Below are 23157 nucleotides of genomic sequence, written 5' to 3'. Positions count from 1 at the left end.
ATACGAATACTAATTTAAGTACTCGAGTAATAAAATTAGTACCCGAGTATTAATTTATTACATCAACTTCAAGATAGCTTTGAAAAGATCCTGTAATAATGGTACATATTTTTTAGTATAATTCTTTTTTGGGTAATAGATATATTACTAATTTAATTTATCTATAATACTTACTTTTATTATGGGTTTGGAAAATTTGCAAAGTGACACTGTCTGGCAGCAGAATGCGTGTGGTGCCTCTGGTAGTCAGGTAACCACTGAATTTAAAATGGTGGTCGGTTCCTTTTATACTTTTTTTGTGTTGCACCTAAATTTTCAGAAAAATATATTTTGTGTATATTTTTTTTCTGGCATTCATATGCTGTGTAAAACATTAATTTAATTTATGTTTGTTTGTTTCCGTTACCTTTGGTACAGTTTGTTTTGACCTCCATTTTGTCTACATGATGGTCGAGTTCATTTCATTGAAAGTGTTGTAGGACTTAAGCGTCTGACAGATTTTAAAATGGTGGATCCTCTGTTTACCTTTCTGTACTTTGCGTTTTTCTGCTTTGCGTTTTATCTTCCTTGCATATGTTTCATTTAAAATTTAAATGCAAAAATTGTGTGTTTGATAAATGTATTAACAACTTTTAAAATGTACGAATATTATTTTAAGTACTCGAGTAATAAAATTAGTGCCCGAGTATTAATTTATTACATAAGTATTTTTTTCTTCATTAGTGTTGTTGTTTTTTACCACATTTTAAAACACTTCCCCACCCAAAACCCCTAATTTCCCTGCATCCCGTTCCAGAGAATTATTATACATTTAAAAAAAATGCGTTATAAATGTATGCGTTGTGTTGTTTTGCGTTGTAATGGCACATTTGGGTGCTGATTCCGATCCTGTAAAACCCGGGTACGAACCGTCGTACGGAGCGTTTTCTCCATCCGACTCGTACCCGGGAAAACCACCTTACAAACCCGCAAGTACGATTCGTACAGAAATACCATTTCCGTACGAATCATACAAAACACCGACCGGCTAAAATATACCCACAATTCCGATCCGGGACACCGCGTACGTGACGTCCGGACAGAGTCAGGCAGCGTTTTACGAACCAGCAAGTACGATTCGTGCCTGCGTCACTCCGCACGTAGCATTTTTAACGGGAGCCAAAAACTGCCGGGAAATTGAGGACGACGCGAAGAAGGAGCACCTGTACGCGACGGACAGCTATGGACCCCATCCTACGTGTCATCCCGGCCCTCATAGCCTACGACCTGGTGCACAGGAACCGACGCAGACGCCGCAGAAGGTCAGAACAACACCCAGGGGCAAAGGTAGCGGGCAGGGGTAGGAAACATAACCCCCACCCAAGGCAAAATGTATACATGTCCTGTACATACCGTACCTCCAGGGACTGGTCACTCCGGGGGGGGGGAGGGGCGTGTCCACCAAGGCCTGCATCCCGCCACAATGGAAGTGGACGTGGACGCGTCCCGTCACCACAACAATTGTGGTACGCACCGTACCCACGCCTTAAGAGAGTGGGTACGGGTCGTACCACGCCTACCCCTACGTCACCCCAACATTGGGGGTACGGCCGGTACCCAGGCCTTAAGAGCGTGGGTACGGGTCGTACCACGCCTACCCCTACGTCACCCCAACAATGGTGGTACGGCCCGTACACACGTTCTGTAGGCCTAGGTCCGGGCCGTACCACCGTTCTTGGGGTGACGCAGGGGTACGCGTGGTGCGACCGTACCCACGCTCTGAAGGCCTGGGTACGGGCCGTACCCCTACGTCACCCCAACAATGGTGGTACGGCCCGTACCCAGGCCGAAAGAGCATGGGTACGGGTTGCACCACGCGTACCCCTACATCACCCCAAGAATGGTGGTACGGCCCGTACCCAGGCCTGAAGAGCGTGGGTACGGGCCTTACCAACATTGTTGGGGTGACGTAGGGGTAGGCGTGGTACGGCCCGTACCCACGCTCTTAAGGCCTGGGTACGGGCCGTACCCCTACGTCACCCCAACATTGGGGGTACGGCCCGTACCCAGGCCTGAAGAGCGCGGGTACGGGCCGTACCACCATTGTTGGGGTGACGTAGGGGTAGGCGTGGTACGACCCATACCCACGCTCTTAAGGCCTGGGTACGGGCCATACCCCTACGTCACCCCAACAATGGTGGTGCGGCCCATACCCACGTTCTGTAGGCCTGGGTACAGGCCGTACCCCTACGTCACCCCAACATTGGGGGTACGGCCCGTACCCAGGCCTGAAGAGTGTGGGTACGGGCCGTACCACCATTGTTGGGGTGGGGTAGGCGTGGCATGACCCGTACCCACGCTCTTAAGGCCTGGGTACGGGCCGTACCCCTACGTCACCCCAACAATGGTGGTGCGGCCCGTACCCACGTTCTGTAGGCCTGGGTACAGGCCGTACCCCTACGTCACCCCAACATTGGGGGTACGTCCCGTACCCAGGCCTGAAGAGCGCGGGTACGGGCCGTACCACCATTGTTGGGGTGACGTAGGGGTAGGCGTGGCACGACCCGTACCCACGCTCTTAAGGCCTGGGTACGGGTCGTACCCCAATGTTGGGGTGATGTAGGGGTAGGCGTGGTACGACCCGTACCCACGCTCTGAAGGCCTGGGTACGGGCCGTACCCCTACGGCACCCCAACATTTGGGTTACGGCCCGTACCCAGGCCTTCAGAGCGTGTGGGTGGGTGGGTGGGTGTCGTGCTAAGATCCACATCAGTGGACAGAGACATAGGGGTGGGTGCCTATCACTCCCAGCAGTGCCCAGACATATGAGGGGTGGGTGCAGAGGACTCCCAGCAGTGCCCAGACATATGAGGGGTGGGTGCAGAGGACCCCCAGCAGTGCCCAGACATATGAGGGGTGGGTGCCTATCACTCCCAGCAGTGCCCAGACATATGAGGGCTGGGTGCAGAGGACTTCCAGCAGTGCCCAGACATATGAGGGGTGGGTGCAGAGGACCCCAGCAGTGCCCAGACATATGAGGGGTGGGTGCAGAGGACTCCCAGCAGTGCCCAAACATATGAGGGGTGGGTGCCTATCACTCCCAGCAGTGCCCAGACATATGAGGGGTGGGTGCCTATCACTCCCAGCAGTGCCCAGACATATGAGGGGTGGGTGCAGAGGACTCCCAGCAGTGCCCAGACAAATGAGGGGTGGGTGCAGAGGCCTCCCAGCAGTGGACAGAGACATGAGGGTGTGTACATCATCCTCCCATTAGCAAAACTCCATGGATGCATGAAGGCATCCACAATGTGCGACTATGTTGATAGTGCCATGACAACACATCACTGACAGCAGTGTCCCACTCCCATGAGGATGGATGTCCTTCCCCCACTGCATGACACACCACATGTGGGTGTGATGACAAATTACACATGCATACCCACCCCTGGCGGTGGCAGCACAATACATACACTGAGATCATGCAACAAGACTGTATCCTCATGTTAAACCCCACTCAACTGAGAGAGCCTAAGGGAACACACACGGTCACCCACATTCCAGGACTGATAGGAATGTACAGGTGCTGGGGCTGCCAACAAATTGTTGCCTCCCATGGAGGGAAAAGGGTGGAGTTCCCACAGATACAATGCCCACAATTGTCAGTCAGGTGCCCAATTACCCTGCAAAACAAGTAACACATGTGTGCTAGGCTGGGAGTACACACATGCATAGTGCGGAAAAGGGACCATGTCCACATTAAGCCATGGCAACATACTCCATACACAAGTACAGTGACTACCAAGGATGGCACAGACGATGCAGGCGGAGACATTGCTGAGCAGGCATGGGCAAAGTTGAAGGGATCCCTCACACAGCAAGGAAATGTAGACACAGGTCAGCACAACAATTGGGAAACACCCTGCAGGGAAGAAGTCAGATGCCACAGAGGAAGGAACACTCCTTGGGACAATGTCAACATACAATAAGAGCTTACATGACCAAAGATTATTTGCAGAGACCTTGTGATGGCACGCAGATACCAGGGTCCTCCCCATGAGCAGCACACTACAACATTTCCCAGACACCTAACACATTATCACCACCCCAACTCAGGGAGCAGCAGCACCAACAGCAATACCAGAAAAGCATTCGTGTGCAAATGAAAAACAAAATGCTTTATTCAGCATAAACAAGATTGGATTTGAAATGTACACTATATACAAGGCCCATAGGCCAGTCCATATGCAAATTCCGGGGGGGGGGGGGACACATTGGGACGCGTCTCCCCTAGCTTGCCTGCACAGTTCAGAGTTCCTTTCCATCCACGGGGGGGGGGGGGCATCATGTGGGGGGGAAGGACCAGGCACCGCAGGGACAGGAGGGGCAAGGGTAGGTGTTGTGGGTGCAGGGACGGATGACTCCACCACAGGGGGTGGGGCAGCGCCAAAGGTGGTGGTTAGGATGCACACGGTTGCAAGGTCTCCCAGCGTCTCCCCTGCACCCGAAGGAACCACAGGCCCCAAGGAGGGGGGGGGTCGGAGGGATGGGTTGCAGCGCTACTGGGGGAGGGTGTGGACAGGGAGGGGACTCAACTCCCCTGCCTGGGGACTTCCTCGACCGCTTGCGGGGTGGTGTCACACTGGGGCTGAGGGACTGACTGGCCATGAAGGACTCTTTGTCTGACTGTTGGGCAGGGGAGCTAAGGGGAGTGGTTTTTTTAGGAAGTGGGTCATGAGGACTGCGGACTCCCACTGTGGCTGCATGGCTGCCGTTTGCCCCCCGACCCAGTGGGTGTGCCTACTTCCCCCTGTGTGTGTGTGACTGGAGGTGTGCGCTTTGCCTTCCCTGTTGGTGTGCTGCCTGTGTCTGGTGGGGTGCGTGCATGGGGATGTCTGGGTGTGCTTGGGACAGGCATGGGAGTGGGAAGTGTGGATGGTGCATGGGTAGGGGGGGACGGAGCGCTGCAGAAGACCCACTGCTGCCGTCAGTGACGAGTCCATGGACCTCAGCAACATCCGTTGGTCAGACATCGCTGCTGACATGCCCTCCATGTACGACACCATCTGTGTCAGCAGTCTGGTGTGGCCATGGAGGACATTAAGCAGCGATGTCTGACCAACCTGCAACTGCCGCAGGATGTCCACAGACTCGGCATTGATGGCAGCAGGGGAGACAAGGGCAGGGGGTGCGGTGCCTGGCACGAAGGAGACATGTGGTCGCCTAGCACGGACAGAAGGGACCCGAGCAAGTGGGAGGGAGGTGATGGGAACGGAGGGGGCGGCGAGAGATGTACTGCTGCTTTCAGCTGTAGGAGCAGCCTCCGCCCCCTCTGGGAGCTCAGCCTCGGACCCGTCAGCGTCATAGTCGGTGTTGGGACTGGACAGGTCCTCCGCCTGACTCCCCTCGCCCTCCGTGCCACTTGCTGCACCAGACTCCCCAGCACTGGTGGCACCGGTGCTGGATCCCTCCTCCACGTCCGTGCCGGTGTCTCCCTCAGTGTCCCCCGACGATGCTGTGGGGAAGGTGAAGAGACAGGAAATAATCAGACACCTGTATACATATGACACATGAGTCCAAACTACATAGGTCACAGTGCATAGCATGAAAAGCATCATGAGTAACATCTACAATACTGCGCACATATGTAGGCCATGCACTACACAGTTGGTTGACCCACCATGCCACTTTGAAACAATGGAGAGCATGACACAACAGCAAAGAACTTGATATCGAATTATACAGAGAAGCTAGTGTCTGTGGACAGTCGAGCACAGCATCTGGACCACACACCGTTGCCAAAAATGTATGAGCAGGAACCATGTCTTTTAACTTTTGACACATGCTGCAAAGCACAAACATTAAACCCTGCACAACATGACTGGGTCAATACTTGTTGAGTGTCTGTTCCGACTATCATCACACACAGGCCAGACCTGGCAAGGAGACATAAGCTTTGGACATGTAGGCCTTGCCTGCACAAACCCCCCCCCCCCCCTACCTGAGACAATGTGATTGAGACAGAGGAAGGACTTACACCTCTTAATCAGGGATCACAAAAATGGGCTCCATTAAATCCTAATTGCACTCTAACTACCCTTGTGGGGCTGACCGCACATATTATTGACAAACAACCATCATCAGATAGTTGTACACAGACACACAGGCACTGGCCAGTGTGAGGATGCACAAGCCACATTGGGTCACCCTGTACAGTGTACACATGTAGCACACTTTACGTAAATACAAATGAGGCCAGGGTACAATGCCACAGATGCCAACCTATGCTGAAGACACTGAGAATGTCCACAGTGTTGGATGACACACATGATTCCTAGGAAAAGGTGTCTCAGGGGACTGTAGTGGCCACACTGCTCCATGGTCCTGGATAGATCTGACTGCAACAGGAGCAACCGTCCCCGCACTATGCATATCTCCCCCTCATGCACATCATGTCTGAGGCCACAACATCGGTCATGCATGCTGCAAGGCAGTTCATTTTAAGCCTCACACTCCTATGTTGAGACTCTGCATCAGTGCCAACAATCATGGACCCCCAAATGACTGAACTGGACAGGGCACAGGCAAGGTCCCAACACATGTCACAGACCACCCCCACACATGATGCTGCAAGCATTGGGCACTTGGATTAACTGCCAGCCTAGATTACCTTGTGCAAGAGTGACTACACACAGACCAGGGAACACATGTCAAGGAGGAAGAACAGGACCGGTTGACTTTGGGGAACAGGATATGCACTGCACATATAAACCCTGGCAGTGTATCCAGGCGACTGAGCACTTCCAAAAGCTGGTGACACACAACAAACACACATGTACCTACCCCCTTCCTGCTGCTGCTTCTCCTGTAACCGCCTATCCATGTCAGGGAAGACCACCGCCAGGACATGCTTAATTTGGTGGGTCAGGCGCCGGCGCCCGCCGTGTTTGCGTGGAGGTGAGTCCCCCAGCAGGACCCGGGCGATCCTCCCGGATATCCTGCCAGCGTTTCCTCACCTGGGCCAGGCGCCGACTGCGACCCTCCACCGACCTCACGGCCCTGACAGCCCGCTTCCAAATCTCCCCCTTGGTGTAGGCGGCTACCGGTGAGGATGACAAAGTGAGACAACATCAATACACCTGCTCCATGTCACAGAAACACACATTAGAACAATTGGGCTTGTTTGAACAGGGCATAGTATGCAGCCAACTCATTGCACCTTTGTCATAGGGACATTAACCTCTGGGGAAGGCCAAATGCACTACGTGGCATTTAAAGTACACAGGTGGCATGAGGGGTGCGACAGAATCAATGATCATGGCACACACTGTGCATCACAAGCAACACCAGGATTATGGTCAGCACCTCAAAGCAGTCACATGTCCCAGGCCACTGATGCAACCTCAGCGGAGTACACAGACACACACAGGCACAGGACAATCACCTGCCATTGGCAACTGCGGGTACAAACTTCACTCTGCACATGTGCCACTTGACTGGGGGGAGTCACAGGTGTGGGGCTAGCTCAGCACGTCAGACACACAGCACGGCTCCCTGCTCACATCAGATGGGTAGGGCATATGCATCCTCCATGCAGCTGGGGTGCAACACTCCACATAGACACTCACCCACATGACAGGGGACTTACACACACACCAATGTCCAGGGGCCGTACACATCATTTGTGCACTATCACCACAGGTACACTCAACTCACACACATCTGTGGGTACAGTCACCTGTCACACTGGGGGGACCACAGAATCACATCACGACTATAGAAACAACATTCCCAAGAGGATTAGCCAGGCTGAATGTGGCATGCACCATGCAGTGATTGTCACAGTAAGCACAATGCAAGTGAGGAGTGCAGATATGAACCACATCAGGCTCTGCATGGGAGACATAAGGCATTCCCCCCCCGGGACCCACCATGAACAACATTGCATGTCTGTCACACCTGGACACAATGCCAGAAGTGACAGACACAAAAAAGGGGCACAGTCAAAGCTAGTGGAGTCAGCACTCACCTGCTCCCCTGGTCTCCCATACAGGCAGGGGTACTGTGGGAGGATGACGTCCAGCAACGCCTCATTCTCCTCTTGGGTGAAAGGCTGGGCCCTCTCCACAGACTTGGACATGGTGCCAGAGGAATCACAAGCAGCAGCAGTGGTGTGGAATGAAAGGTTGTGCAGGCAAGTGCTCTCTCATGGGTCCTGGCTGCCTTATATCTCCCTTGCTGGGCTGTTTCATTTACAGGAGTACAGAGTGATTGGTCAATCTCATTTGCATCCTACGTTTCCTCCAATCCCTTTAAACCTACCCCAGTGAGGGCCTTTTCATGGTTCAAAATTTGAGCATGATGTCAAGTCAACAACCACTTTGCAACATAGTATATTGTCTCCAACCGACTTATGCTGGCCACCTGATGAAAAATTTGAACTGGAAACTCGGTCTCCATGACAACCAGCATGCATTTAGGCCCTTATACTTGTCCCTCATGTGTCCCCTATGTAATTTCACTATCCACACACAGGTACGGTACGTTCCACACGTACCCCTAGAGCACCACTACTCCAGTGATACGGTCCGTACACGCGTGTGTAGGGCCCGTATCACTTTGGCAGTGTTGCCGTAGGAGTACGCCATTGTGATACGGGCCGTACATGCGTGTGTAGGGCCCGTAGCACTATGGCGTTCGCCTACGCCAACACTACCCTAGTGCTACGGGCCATTCCCGTGTGTGTAGGGCCCGTAGCACTATGGTAGTGTTGCCGTAGGCGTACGCCATAGTGCTACGGGCCGTACATACGCGGGTATGAGCCGTATCTCTATGGCGTACGCCTACGCCAACACTACCCTAGTGCTACGGGCCGTACCCGCGTGTGTAGGGCCCGCAGCACTATGGTAGTGTTGCCGTAGGCGTACGCCATAGTGCTACGGGCTGTACATACGCGGGTACGAGCCGTATCTCTATGGTGTACGCCTACGCCAACGCTACCCTAGTGCTACGGGCCGTACCCGCGTGTGTAGAGCCTGTAGCACTATGGTAGTGTTGCCGTAGGCATATGCCATAGAGATACAGGCCGTACATACGCGATGCTGGGTGAGGGTGCTGGGGTACGGTGTTGGGGTACGGTGCGTACAGGTGCGGGGCTGGGCTACGGTGTTGGGGTGCGTCGCGTACAGGTGCGGGCTGTGCTACGGTGTTGGGGTACGGTGCGTACAGGTGCGGGGCTGTGCTACGGTGTTGGGGTGCGGCGCGTACAGGTGCGGGCTGTGCTACGGTGTTGGGGTGCGGCGCGTACAGGTGCGGGCTGTGCTACTTTGTTTGGGTACAGTGCGTACAGGTGCGGGGCTGTGCTACGGTGTTGGGGTATGGTGCGTACAGGTACAGGGCTGGGCTACGGTGTTGGGGTACGGTGCGTACAGGTACGGGGCTGGGCTACGGTGTTGGGGTACGGTGCATACGGGTACGGCGCTGGGAAACGGGCCTGGGGTGCGGTGTGTACAGGTGGGGGGCTGGGGTACGGTCCTGGGGTACGGGGCGTACAGGTGCGGGGCTGGGAGACGGGCCAGGGGTGCGGCCCGTACAGGTGCGAGGCTGTGCTACGGTGTTGGGGTATGGTGCGGCGGGGGGGTACGGTGCTGACATACGGGGGTACGGTGCTGACATGTGCGGGGTGAGGGGGGCTGTACGACTCGTATTCGGGCACAAGTTTACCCGTGTACATGTAGGCTACAGCGTTCGCTCCGTACGGGGCCTTTTACATGCGGTTGTGTATTCGTACTTGCGCGCTCGGATTTCTGTTTTACGATTTGCACGTAAAAATGTCCAGCTCCCTGTCGGACACTTTTCCCGATGCTATTCGGATGTAAAAATTTACGGCTCCCTCTCGGACCATTTTCCCGACGCTGTTCGTATGTATTTTTCACGTACGAATCGTACTTCGCAGTTTGTACGGTACTTGTACGATTCGTACGTAAAAAAATACGGATACGAGTCGGACGGTAAATTTTTTTAACGGATCGGAATCGGCACCTAAATGTATTACATATTTTTGCGTTGTAATGGTATGCGATGTAAAAACTTGCATTGTAAAAGTACTTACGACTTAAAAATTGCGTTGTAAAAGCATGCTTTGTAATTGTATGCGTTGTAACGTCATACATCTCTCCTAACAGAATATGCGATATTTCCTTTAGCTAATGGTACCTAAAACAGATCTGTGGTGTCCAATTTTGTTCTAGGGAGGCTTAATCAAGGCCATAAGTTCATTGAAACAACTAAGTAAATTCTTCAATTTTTTCTAGTGTAGTTAAATTACTAATGATGATATCCTAAATATTATTAACATGGATTGAGAATTAATTTGACCCTAATTTACAATTGTCCTAGGCACATTATAGCCTCAGACATCATTATAGCAAAGTTTACATTACCTGTAGTGTTTTATCCTACAATGTTAGGTTCAGGAAATTTAATTAATACAAAGGAATTAATTTGTTTAACTACTCTTCAACATTACAAGCAGGTATTATATCTATGTTTTTCCTATTTAGAACAAGTGGCACTGGAGTGTGCGTTTGCTTAACATGTGTTATTTGCTGTAGACTAAAATAGAGGCAAATCTGCTGAAAAGGAATATGTTCCCCGACCAATCAAATTCAGCCCTGTTTATTTATTTATGTGTATTTTAACTACAAGGTCTATAGACTAAGGGGCCGATTCCAATCCTGGAAAAAGGCCGTACGAATCGTTGTACGGAGCGTTTTCTCCGTACGACTCGTACCCGGTAAACTGTCCCTACAACCTAGGAAGTACGACTCGTACAGAAAGCCCATTTCCGTAGGAATCGTACAAAAGACCGTACGGGTAAAAAAAAACTACGATTCTGATCCGGAACAGCTTGTACGCGATGTATTCAGGCAGCGGTTTCCGGCCCAGCACGTACGATTCGTCCCTACGTCACTCCGTACGGCTATTTTTTTTACGGGAGTCAAACACAGCGGGAAAAGCAGAGTCCAACGCGAACCGCTACGTAACGGAGCCCCGGTATGCGACGTACATGCCATGAACCCCATCGTACGTGTCATCCCGGTCCTCTTGGCCTGCGACCTGGTGCACCGCACCCGACGCACACGCCGCAGAAGGTGAAAACAACACCCAGGGGCCAGGGTGGGGGTGAGGGGCAGGATACAAACCCCATACGCAAAGCCAAACCTATAATGTGGAGGCCATACATTACCACCAGGGTCTGGTCACTTGGGGGGGCATGGCCAGCAACCCCTGCGTACTGCAACAACGGAAGTGGACGTGTACAGTGCGTTGCACACGTACCCCTACGGCACCATTAGAACAGTGATACGGACCGTACACATGCAATGAATGCGTGGGTACGGTGCGTACCAAACGTACCCCTACGGCACAGTAGAACAGTGATACGGACCGTACACACGCAATGAATGCGTGGGTATGGTGCATACCACACGTACCCCACCAGCACAGTAGAACAGTGATACGGACCGTACACACGCAATGAATGCGTGGGTACGGTGCGTACCACACGTACCCCTAGGGCACAGTAGAACAGTGATACGGACCGTACACACGCAATGAATGCGTGGGTACGGTGCGTACCACACGTACCCCTACGGCACAGTAGAACTGTGATACGGACTGTACACACGCAATGAATGCGTGGTACGGTGCGTGTCACACGTACCCCGTTACGGCACCAGTACATTTGGGATACGAGGCGTACACACACCAGGAATGTGGGCTTAGAGGACTGGCCCAGCATGTTACCTTCATATTGGTGTGTGTGTAGGTCCAGGCCAGCAGTGTACTGCTCCAAGGGGGTGTGTGGGTAGGTGCAGAGGACTCCCAGCAGTGTCCAGACAAATGAGGGGTAGGTGCTTATGACCACCAGCAGTGTCCAGACATATGAGGGGTGGGTGCATATGACTACCAGCAGTGTCCAGATATATGAGGGGTGGGTGCATATGACTCCCAGCAGTGGCCTGCAATATGAGGGGTGGGTGCAGAGGACTCCCAGCAGTGTCCATACATATGAGGGGTGGGTGCATATGACTCCCAGCAGTGTCCAGACATATGAAGGGTGGGTGCAAATGACTCCCAGCAGTGGCCTGCAATATGAGGGGTGGGTGCAGAGGACTCCCAGCAGTGTCCAGACATATGAGGGGTGGGTGCATATGACTACCAGCAGTGGCCTGCAATATGAGGGGTGGGTGCAGAGGACTCCCAGCAGTGTCCAGACATATGAGGGGTGGGTGCATATGACTACCAGCAGTGGCCTGCAATATGAGGGGTGTGTGCAGATGAATACCAGCAGTGTCCAGACATATGGGGGTGGGTGCACAGGACTCCCAGCAGTGTCCAGACATATGAGGGGTGGGTGCAGAGGACTCCCAGCAGTGTCCAGACATATGAGGGGTGGGTGCAGAGGACTCCCAGCCGTGTCCAGACATATGAGGGGTGGGTGCATATGACTACCAGCAGTGGCCTGCAATATGAGGGGTGGGTGCATATGACTCCCAGCAGTGTCCAGACATATGAGGGGTGGGTGCATATGACTCCCAGCAGTGGACAGAGATATGAGGGGTGGGTGCAGAAGACTCCCAGCAGTGTCTAGACATATGAGGGGTGGGTGCAGAGGACTCCCAGCAGTGTCCAAACATATGAGGGGTGGGTGCATATGACTACCAGCAGTGGCCTGCAATATGAGGATTGTGTGCAGATGACTCCCAGCAGTGGCCTGTAATATGAGGGGTGGGTGCATATGACTACCAGCAGTGGCCTGCAATAAGAGGGGTGGGTGCAGAGGACTCCCAGCAGTGTCCAGACATATGAGCGGTGGGTGCATATGACTCCCAGCAGTGGCCTGCAATATGAGGGGTGTGTGCAGATGAATACCAGCAGTGTCCAGACATATGAGGGGTGGGTGCAGAGAACTCTCAGCAGTGGACAGAGATATGGGGGGGTGTACATCATTATCAGATGACCACACCTACATGGTGGTATGGACGCATCCCTAACTTTGGACTATGATTTTAGTGCTATTACAACACATCACTGACAGCAGTGTCCCACTCCCAGGAGGATGGATGTCTTTCACACACTGCATGACAGACCACATGTGGGTGTGAGGTCATATAAAACATGCACACCCACCCATGGTGGATGCAGCACAATACACACCCTGATTTCATGGCAACAGACTGTATAGTCATGTAACTGCATACAAAACTAAGATAGCCAAAGGGAACACACACTGTCACACACATCCCAGGAGTGATATGAATGTTCAGGTGCTGGTCCAGCCACCAAGATGTTGTCTCTCATGGAAGCAATAGGGTTATATTCCACTAGATACAATGCCCACAATTGTCAGTCAGGTGCCCAAATACCCTGCATAACAAGTACCATTTGGTAGGCCATGATTACACACATGCATAGTGCTGAAAAGGGCAAATTTGTCCCTGAAGGCATTCCTACATACCCAAAACACAAGTACAGTGACTAGCAAGGATGGCACAGACGATTCAGCAGGAGACATCGGTGAGCAGGCATGGCCATTGTTGAAGGTATCCCTCACCAACAAAGGAAATGTTGACACAGGTCAGCACAACAATTGTGCAACTGTTTGCAGGGAAGATGTCAGGTGCCACAGAGGAAGGAACACTCTTTGGGACAATGTCTCCAAACAAAAAGAACACACACTACCAATGATTCTTTGCAGAGACATTGTGATGGCACACAGATACCATGGTCCATCTCATGACCATCATACAAAAACATTTCTCAGAACCCTAACACATTACCAGAACACCAACTCCAGGAGCCTCATCACCAACATCAAGTACCTGAAATGCAATAGTATTGAAAGTAAAAGAAAAGGCTTTATTCAGCACCAAAAAAAATTAATTCAAAAAGAGACTATGTATAAAGGCCAATGGCCAGTCCATTTCTCAAGTCCAAGGGTGGACGTAGGGGACCGCGATCACCCCTACCTTGCCTGCGCAAAGGAACCTCAAGGTTTGTCGACCGGGGGGGGCATCATCTGTGGCAATACCAGGCACCGCAGGGACAGGAGGGGGAAGGGTAGGTATTGCGGGTGCAGGGGGGAAGTCTCCACCACAGGGGGTGGGGCAGCGCCGAAGGTGGAGGCAAGCTCGGCTCTGCACACCGCTGCCAGTGCCTCCATCCGAACCCCTGCACCTGAGGATTCCCTAGGCTAAACAGAGGGGGTGGTGGGTGAGGGATGGGGTGCAGCGCTCTTGGGGGAGGGGTGGACATGGTGGGGGACTCAACTCCCATGCCCGGGGACTTCCTCGCCCACTTGTGGGGTGGTGGCTCAGTGGGGGCGAGGTCCATCCCACACATATAGATCTCCTTGGGTGAGAGTTTGGCAGGGGAGCTAAGGGGAGTGGTTTTGGAGGAACATGGTTGTGAGGACTGCGGACTGCGACTGTGGCTGCGTGTATGTCGTCTGCCCCCAGACCCTGTGGGTGTGCCTACATCCCCCTGAGTGTGCGTGCCAGGAGGTGTGCGCTGTGCCTTACTTGGGGGTGTGCTGGATGTGTCTGGTGGGGTGCGTGCCCGTGACTGTCTGGGTGTGCGTTGGGCAGGCATGGGAGAGGGCAGTGTGGATGGGTCCGGGGTAGAGGGGGGGACGGAGTGCTGCAGGAGAGAAACAGCTGCCGTCAGGGAAGAGTCCATGGACCGCAGAAACCTGCGTTGGTCAGACATCGTTGCTGACATGCCCTCCATGAATGACACCATCTGTGTGAGCAGTTTAGTGTGTCCATAGAGGACATTCAGCACCGATGCCTGCCCAACCTGCAACTGCCGCAGTATGTCCACAGACTTTTCACTGAGGGCAGCAGGGGTGACAGGGGCAGGGGGTGCGATGCCTGGGCCGAAGGAGACATGGTGGGCCTCTGCACGGACAGAAGGGACGGGAGCAACTGGGAGGGAGGAGATGGTAATGGAGGAGGCGGGGACAGATGTGGGGATGCTGCCAGTTGGTGTTGCAGCCTCAGCCTCGGACCCGTCGGCGTCGTAGCTGCTCTCGCCTCCAGACAGGTCCTCCGACTGACTCCCCTCGCCCTCCGTGCCACTGGGTCCTTCTGAATCCACAGCACTGGTGGCACTGTCGCTGGGTCCCTCCTCCAGGTCCATGGAGGTGTCTCCCTCGGTTGCGGATGATGATGCTGTGGGCAAGGAGAACAAACAGAAATGCATCAGTCACCTGTATACATCTGACACATGAGCACAAGAACAATTGGTCATAGTGAATATCAGGCAATGCATCATGAGTAACAGCTAGATAACTCCGCACATATGTAAGCCCTGTACTGCCCAGTTGGTAGACCCACTATGCCACTTGGACACCAGGAAAAAAAGAACACAAAAGGCCACAACTTGAATGAGGAATACACTGAGAAGCTAGTGTCTGTGAACCGGTGAGAACAGCAATACAATGAAGTCATGCCACCTCTTGTTTACCCTGAAAGAAACAGTAGTGGTGCACCCAAAGTAAACTGACACACCTCAATCCTCAAGGTGTCACCACACTCAGAGACCTGTAAGTACTTTGGAACACAAAACAAACATTTTTTGCTACCTTGGGACTCACAATACTTTACACAATCTACATGTTTAGAATGTGCCAATTCGCCATTTCGTGAAAAGAACACTCATGTGCCTGCATGAAATATGTCGCACAAGGCAGTGCACACAAAAGTACATTTACACTGTCATTGAAGAAGCTGGCACCTTTTCTAAGAAGCCACTGTTAGAAATAAATGGTGTTGCAGAAAGTACATATACATGGGCCCACGGAGGTCTTGATGTCTTGAGACTCGTCAGTTTGTATCACCAACAACAAAGGAGTCTCACAAAATCAAGAGCACTGTGGGAACATGTATATGGAGAATCTGCAACACCATTTAATTGTAACAGTGGCTTCTTAGAAAATGTACCAGTGTGTTCCATGAAAGTGGAAATGTCGTTTGGTGTGCACTTCCTTGGAAGACTTTTTTCATGCATGCACATCAGTGTTCTTAACACAAATCATCAAATTTCCACATTTAAAACATGAAGAACTGTTGACAAGTGCTGTGAGTGCCAAGGTACAATTTTTTTAGAGTAATAACTTGAATTATGTCAGTTGTCACATGGCCATCCGTCACATTACGTAGTTGGCTACACATATGACCTACTGCCTGTCATCTTGAGTGGCACACATGTCCACACCCAGAACAATGCAAAAGCTAATGGGCCTGCAATTGGATTGAAAAAAAGCCTAGCTGTACTGTGGGGACACCATCATGGCAAGCCAGAATCTACACACAGATGTCAGCACACCAAGTCCAAACTGCGTTGCATCTGAACCACACACAGGTGCAAAAAATGTATGAGCAGGAATCATGTTTTTAAAAAACTGACACAGGCTGCAAAGTACGAACATTAAGCACTGGCCAGCATCACAGGGGCACTGCACGGTGATTCTTTGTACAGCCAAGTCTCACACACAAGTCAGACCTGGCAATGAAAAATCAGGGTTGCACATGTATGCCTCTCCCGCACACCCCACCCCATACCTGAGTCAATGTGATTGATACAGATCAAGAAGTGACACCTCTTATTCAGGGTTACAATAACTGTGCTGGAAAAATAGCTTCATTTACACAACATCACCTCGTGGGGCTGGCAACACATATTTGTGACAAACAACCATCAACAGATTGTTGTGAATAGCCACACAGGCACTGCCCAGTGTGAGTATACACAAGCAAAATGGTATATCCCTGTCCAGTGGACACATGTAGCACACATTTGCAAAATACTAACTAGGCCAGGGAACAATGCCACAGAGGCAGACCTATGCTGAACCCACAGAGAATGTGCACAGTGTTGGATGACACACATTATTAGGAGGCCAGGGTGTCTCAGGGGACTGTAGTGGGCACACTGCTCTGTGGTCCTGGAATGAGCTGACTGTACCATATTCAACCGTCATGGCAATATGCATATCTCCCACTCATGCACATCATGTCTGAGGCCACAACATTGGTCATGCATGCTGCAAGGGTGTTCAGTTGAAACCTCACACTCCTATGTTGAGAATCATCATCAGTGACATCAAATATGGACCCCCAACATAGTGAACAGGTCATGGCACAGGCAAGGTACCAACACAAGTCACAGACCACCCTCCCACATGATGCAGAAAGCAATGTGCACTTAGATTTACTGGCACCCTAGATGACCATGTGCAAATGTGATTACACACAGACCAGGGGACACATGTCAAGGAGGGAAAGGGATGAAAAAGAGCACCAGGTGACATTGGGGAACCGAAAATGCACTGCACATATAAACTCTGGGAGTGTATCCAGGCTACAGAGCACTTCCAAAAGCTGGCGACACATAACACGACAAACAGCCATGTACCTACCCCCTCCTTGCTGCAGTCTCTCTTGTAACTGCCTATCGAGCTCAGGGAATACCACCGCCAGGAAACGTCTCATGTGGGGGGTCAGGCGTCGGCAGCTGCCGTGGGGGCGAGGGCTGTCGAGCCCCAGCTGGACACGGGCGATCCGCCGGGTCCAGCACCGGATGTCCTGCCACCTCTTGCGGACCTGTGGCAGCTGCCGACTACGCTCCCCCTCAGATCTCACGGCCCTGACGATGTTTTTCCAGATCACCCCCTTCTCGTAGGCAGTTACCTGTCAGGATGACAAAGTGACACAACATCAATACACCTGCTCCATGTCCCAGAGACACACATTTGAACATCATTGAAATGTTGAACAGGGCATAGGATGCAGACAGGAATTACATCATACACAATAAGAAATTGGCCTGTGTGCAAGCCCCAATGCACTACATGGCATTGAAAGTCAACAGGTTAGCATGAGGGGTGCAACACGCTCACTGATCATGCCACACACTGTGCAGCACATGCAACAGCAGGCTGAAGGCCAGCACGTGCCAAGCAGTCACATGTCCCACTCCACTGACGCACCATGAGCATACTAGACAGACACACCCAAGCACAGATTACTCGCCTGTCATTGACAACAGCGGATACAACCCTCACTCTGCACATGTGCCACTTGCCAGTGGGGTGTCACAGGTGTCATGCTAGCTCTGCAAGTCAGACACACAGCACGGCTTACTTGTCACATCAGATGGGTTGATCTGTTGCCTCCTCCATGCAGCTGTGGTGCAACACTTCACATAAACACTTACCCACATGACAAGGAACATTCACACACATCAATGTCCATGAGGTCGTACACATCATTCGGACACTCTCACCACAGGTCCACTCAACTCATACACATCTGTGGGTACAGTCACCTGTCACACCGGGGGGACCTCTGAATCATTGTGGCTTGTGGTGGTCTTCGCCTGGTGGCACAGGGAGGGTTGCCCATGTTGTCTGCGATCCGACAGATTGAATGGCTTATGTCCCTTTGCACCGCCAGGAGCTCAGCCAGTCTTGCCTCCATCCGTCCTTGGTGTTCTTGTTGACTGGCGTGTTGCTCGGCCTGCTGGTTCTTCATCTCTGTGATGGTCCCCTTTATCTCTGTGAGTGTCCCAACTACCTGGCTGATCTCCCTGGTGTCACGCCAGTATGCCTCCATGATGTTGTGTATGTGTGACATACCGGTCTCTTCAGCTGGCTGGTCAGGTTCTCGCCTCAGCCTGCCTCCACACCCACCACCCCTGCCCACACGAGCCTGGCCTGCCGTTGTGGGCACATCGGGTCTACGGGACCCCTGAGGGATGGCAGTGGCGGTGTTGTCTTTATCCTCCTGGGTGCCCGGCGCACCTTGTCACTCCTGGTCAGACTGGCTCAGTTGTTCACTGGGGCAGGGCTTCTCGGTGTCTCCTGGGATGTGGCAGGAATGGGGGTGGTGTTTGGCACAGATGTTCCTGAACCAGGTGCTGCAGGGGCTTGGACAGCAAAGGGTCCAGGTCGGTCGGGGTCATCCGCGGAGTGTTGAGAGGCGTCGCTGCCGGTGGGATCAGGTTCCTCCCGAGCCTGGGACTGTGATTCTTCACCCCCATTGTTGGGGGTAGATTCATCACGTTGCCCTGTGTGTGAGAGACAGACAATGTTAATGCTGTTTCATGCAACATCCATGTTTCATACACATTCAAGTTGGCACTGTTCCTCCAGGTAGTTGTATGTGCCTAGCATTCTCCTCAATGTTCACTTGTGGATGGGTATGTTGCGGGGGACAGATTGATATGTTCTCCTGAGTCTTTGACATGTAGAATTTTGGCTTGGATGCTTCTTCTGCTATGTATTGGTGTTGTTGTGTTACATGTCAATTGTGACAGTGGGTAAATCCATTGCCTGTCCCGGGGGTGTCTGCTTGTGTAAGGGGTGTGTGTGACAGGGCCTGCTGGTGGGTGTAGTGTGATTTGGCACTGGGGCTCCCAGGTGATGTAGCTGTCCCCCCACGGAGCATGCTGCCATGACAGTGAGTGTGAGTTCCTGTCCTAGATTTCTGACCTTATTGTCTTGGTGTTTGTGTTTGCACTGGTCACAGAAGGGCCTTGTGCTGCCTACACCCGGGCCGAGTGTGAGCTATCTTGTCAGTACTTTCCCAATCCCTGTGCATTGCGCATGGTGCATGGGTATGTACCTGGGCCATATGGGATGAGGGCAATTGTGTCTGATTTGAAGTTCAACAATGTGTTTTGTGCCACCCACCCTCCCAGCATACTGGACATCCATTCTTGGGTTGCTGCTTCGTGTAGCATGGGACATAGCATGGCCTTGCTTTCTCAAGGGAGCATACACATGTTAGTGGCATTAGCGTTATTTTTGACTGTGGTTCTGGCCAGTGAGGGCTTGGGGGTAGTTGCGTGCATTTGGTGTAGTTGGGGTGTGGATGTCATTACCCCCATGTTACGTAAGTTGTTTGTGTACTCACCAGGCACTGGAACTCCTTGCAGTCCATGTACTCCCACTGGCAGAAGCAGGGCCATCACCTTCTCCTCCCAGGGATGGAAATGTAATGGTCTGCGGGACGCACCACCTCCAGTGATGTTGCTCTGGGCGTAGTCATCATTCATTTTGCGCTTGACCGCCCTCCGCAGATCGTACCACCTGGCTTGACATTCAGTCCTGGTCCTTCTGATGGGTGCAACAGCATTCACCCTATCGACGATCCTCTGCCACAGCCGTGATTTTTCGGGTATGCTGGTCTGTCTGACCAATGTTCCAAACAGCTGTGGCTCGACTCTGATGACTTCATTGACAAGGATCTCCAGCTCCTCCCTTGTGAACTTTGGATTCTTGTCTGTGGGCATGGTGTGGGGTGAGGGTGTGGATGGTTGTGGGTGTGTGGGTGTGAATGTGACGGTGTGGGTCTGAATGTGAAGAGGGGGTATGTGTGAAGGAGGTTGTGTGAAGGTGTATATGTTAAGGTGGATGGGTGCAGTTGTTGGTGTGTGCTCTCTAGCTGCAGTGAGTCTGTTGCAAAGGCTCATGGTTTGTGTGTGGGCCCTTTTTATTGGTCCATTTGTGGGTGGGCCTCAGTTTGAATTTTTGGTGGGTGTGTTATAAGGGGTGGTTGTGAGTTTGCCCCTCTGTTTGCCTGGTTGGATGTGTCCAGGTCAGTCATTTCCATTTTTTGTGCACTGTAGACGTGTTTCGTGGTGTTGTGTGAGTCGACTAGACCCTCCTTGTGCTGGTTTACAGTGTCCGTGGTTCAGTACGGTACAGGGGTACGAGTCGTACAGGCACACACCCCCATGCGTTGTGTTTGTACGGTGCGTACACCGCCATTGCTATGTACGGTGCGTACACCGCCATTGCATATGTACGGTGCGTACACCGCCAGTGCTGTGTACGGTGCGTACACCGCCATTGCTATGTACGGTGCATACACCGCCATTGCTATGTATGGTGCGTACACCGCCATTACGTATGTACGGTGCGTAATACAACATTGGTGCGTACAACAACATTGCGTATGCACGGTGCGTACACCGACATTGCATATGTACGGTGCGTAATACAACATTGGTGTGTTCAACAACATTGCGTATGTACGGTGCGTACACCGACATTGCATATGTACAAGTCATTCCCCGTGTACGGGACGTTTTCCGTACGAATCGTAAATCGGAAAGCCGGTCCGGATCGTACTTGTACGCTTGGACTGTACGGAAAAGTGTCCATGTCCGTCTCGTACAACTTTTCCCGCTACTATTCGTACGGATCAGGCCGATCCGTATGTACTTTTCCCCGTACGAATCGTACTTCACGGGTCGGACGTGACTTGTACGATTCGTACGGAAAAAAATACGGATACGAGTTGCACGGGAAAAAAAATACAGGATCGGAATCGACCCCTTCATGTACAACTTGCATTTACACAATTATATATGTACATGTACACATCAAGAAACGCTGTGATGCTTTCATAGTGTACTGTAGACCCCTAAAAGTGGAAATCACACACTGTCAGAGTGGCTTACCTCAGATAAAACAAGCATTGGCATAGCCAAAAGGTCTCGCTTTTGGTACCTTATAAGTATTTAGGGGCATATTACCAAGCCAGGCGATAAAATTATGGCCGCTTTAGCGGCAGAAAACTGCCGCTAAAACGGCGATAATTGGCTTGATAATATGCTCTATGGAATTCCAATTGAAGCCCACGTTAGACGTCCTTCACATTTAACATGGGCTTCAATTGGAATTCCATAGAGCATATTATCAAGCCCATTATCGCCGTTTTAGCAGCAGTTTTCTGCCGCTAAAGCGGCGATAATTTTATCGCCTGGCTTGATAATATGCCCCAATGTTATACAGCACAATATCCTTGGTGCAATAACATCAACTTACAAGGTCCCAAAGGCGAGACCTATTGGCTATGCCAGTGCTTGTTTTTAGAGGCCTTGCATGCAGTTTTAAATGTAGGCTGGTAAGAAAGGTGCCAACCCGAGGGGCAAGGTCTAGAGAGAAATACGATAGGAAGAGAGGTGAGTTATAATGAGAAAGCACAAATAGAAAGGTGAAGCACAGAATGACAGGTCAGGTAAACAAAGTAGCGAGGCAGAGAGGCAGGTAGAGCGGTGGGATGAAAAATAGAAAGATATGAGAAGTAGAGAGTAAAGAGGTGCAGATGAGGTAGAGAGATGAGGCTAATACAGAGGAAGGGCGAGGGAGAAGTAGAGAATGGTGAAATAGGGAGAGAGAGACAGAGGTAAGACAGATGTATTAAACGAGCAAGACATTGGAAGCAGAGAGAGTGAACTGAAACAGTGAAGGAGATAGAAAGAGAGATGAAAGCAAAGGGAGTGATAGATGGAGTGGAAGAGGTAGAGAGAGCATTGTAGAGAGAAAGAAATAAAATAATGGAAAAGGTGAGGGAAAGAGGACATCAATAAAAAGAGAGACATAAAGGCCAATAGGTGAGGTAAATTGAGAGGCTAGATAGTGTATGAGAGGTATGGTATAGATGGCAAAAATGATAGAAAGGGTAAGATAAAGAGAGATGAAATTAAGAGGGAGGTAAAGTAAATGGAAGAGAAATGAAGGGGGATGAGATGCAAACAGAGCAGCAAGATGCAGAAAGAACAGAAAGGAGAGAGAGAGAGAGAGAGAGAGGCACTTGAGGAGAAGAGAGGGGCAGAGAGCTGACCGAGAGCTAGAGATCTAGAGGTAGGATCGGAGAGAGGTGGCAAGTTGAGGTCATGAGCAGTAAGTGCTGTGGGGCACTGAGGTTTATTGAAAGAGAGGTGTGACGTACAGAGAGAGTTTAAAGGTAGAGCAATAGTGTAGTAGGTACGTAGCCATGTATAAATAGACAGGTAAAAAGGGAGTGTTTAGGCAAAGGAATGAGACATGGGACAGAAAGGTGAGACAGAGAAAAAAATTTATTGGGTGGTATAGAGAAGTGACAGCTAGTCACAGAGTGTGGTATGTAGAGAAATAAGTGTCAGAGAAGGGCAGGGATTTAGTCTTTGGTCAGGTAAAGAGAGTTAACTTACAGCAAGAGAGGAAGAGGGAGAGATGAAGGAGAGAAATGTGAGTAGAGGTGGGAGGTAGAGAGGCAAAACAAACAGGAGCTAAGAGTAAGTTAATGGGAGGCAGACAGAAAGTAGAGAGGTAAAGAAGGGTTA

Source organism: Triturus cristatus, chromosome 11 (assembly GCF_964204655.1).
Source record: "Triturus cristatus chromosome 11, aTriCri1.1, whole genome shotgun sequence".
Taxonomy (NCBI): domain Eukaryota; kingdom Metazoa; phylum Chordata; class Amphibia; order Caudata; family Salamandridae; genus Triturus; species Triturus cristatus.
Note: the sequence above shows the minus strand (reverse complement) of the source record.